Source organism: Elephantulus edwardii, unplaced genomic scaffold (genome assembly GCF_000299155.1).
Source record: "Elephantulus edwardii isolate Elephantulus edwardi_28Jun2011 unplaced genomic scaffold, EleEdw1.0 scaffold00224, whole genome shotgun sequence".
In the NCBI taxonomy this organism is placed as follows: Eukaryota; Metazoa; Chordata; class Mammalia; order Macroscelidea; family Macroscelididae; genus Elephantulus; species Elephantulus edwardii.
The window spans coordinates 1,320,477-1,322,368 of NW_006399974.1; positions in this window are offsets into that span (position 1 = coordinate 1,320,477).

Consider the following 1,892-nt stretch of genomic DNA (forward strand, 5'->3'; position numbering starts at 1 on the left):
TAACCAGCACTCAAGCAGATATATGCACACCAATGTTTACTATGGCTTTGTTCACAATAGCAAAAGAGTTGGAAGCAACCTAAGTGCCCATTAACAAACAAATGGATAGAGAAACTGTGGTATAGTCACACAACGGAATACTATGCTGCAATGATAAACAAGAAACTCATGAAATATTATACAAAATGGGTGGCCCTGGAGGACATTATGCTGAGTGAAACATCTCAGTCACAAAAGGAAAAATACTGCTTAGGGCTACTGTTATAAAACGGGACTGGCATCAGGCTGGGGCAGAGAGAGAAAGAGGGGATAAATTATATATACTGCATTGAAATGAGGGAAAAAACTGTTTAAAAGGGATATATGATACGAAGGCTGTATGGTGGACTTGGGGGGAGGGATTGTATAACAATGAAAGAATTTTTCTTTTACTTTTCAAAGAGAAGAGTGAACTGGGGGAGGGGTAAGTTTGGCAGGGAGAAAAGTGCAGCAATGAATGAATAGATATCCAAAGTCTCTGTACACTTTCATTAAATTTTTTTTTTTAAAAAAGAAGTAATCCTATGATTAAATACTTAGGTACAAATCTAACTAGAAACACAAAAGATCCATACAAAGAACATTACAAAACATCACTACAAGAAAAAAATAGAGACAGAGAAATGGACAATATACCATAATCATGGAAAACTCAATATCAAGCAAATGACAGTTCTATTAAAAGCAATCACAAGTTCAAGGCAATCTCAATACAGATACCAATTCCTTTTTTCAATGAGGAAAATGCAATTTTCAATTTTTTTATGCAATGGGAAAATCTCCCAACAAGCAAAGCACTACTGAAAAAGGAAAACAAGACAGGAGATATCACACTCCCTGATCTCAAATCCTGCTACACAGCCATGGTAGTTAAGGTAGCATGATAGTGGTATAGTGACAGACACATAGATAAATGGAATAGAATGGAGAACCCAGAAATCAGCTTATCTGCCTTTGGTCAACTGATTTTTGACAAGGAGATGATATCAGTTCAGTGAGGAAATGACAACCTCTTTTACAAATGGTTTGGGTAAAATTGGAAAATCATATACAGAAAATGCAAGCAAGACCCACACCTCATACCACAGATAATAAACTCAAGGTGAATCAAGGACCTACAAATAAAACCCAAGAATAAAAAAAATCCATCAGAAAAATCTACAAACAAGTCTAAAAGCCATACTCAATGGCATAAATAGACTTCCAAGCATAACCTATAACCAGAGTAGAAGAACATAGTTGAATCAAATCTTATAAAAATCAAATCCCTATACACATCAAAAAACTTTTGCAACCGGTTAAAAAGAAAATTGACTATAAAAAAATATATGATAATGACATACCTGATACAGTACTTATATCTAAAATTTATAGAATATTCCAGTTAACAATCTGTAACAATTGCAATGTGGACTCTGGGAGAAGGAACTAGGGGGAGGGAGGAAAGTGTGCAACCATGAATGAATGAAAACCTGCTAAGTGAAATATTTCTGTCACAAAAGGATAAATACTGCATAATGCCACTGTTATAAAACAAGACTGACATGGCGGTCAGGGGGAAACTAAGAAAGGAGGATATAAATAATGTACATGACATTGAAACAGACAAGGGAGAGAATTGTATAAAAGGAATATATGACTAGGCGTTAATGGTATGACAAAAGTCCTGAATAAGAGCTGCATACTAAAGTGGTCTGGGGTCGGGGGAGCTGTATAACAACAAAAGAAATTTTTTTTTCCCCAAGAAAAAAGCAAACTGGGGGGGGTGGGCAGGGAGGAAAATGGTCAACAATGAATAAATGGAAATTCAAGTTCTCTATAAACTTAAAATCTCAATAAAAGTATAAAATTAA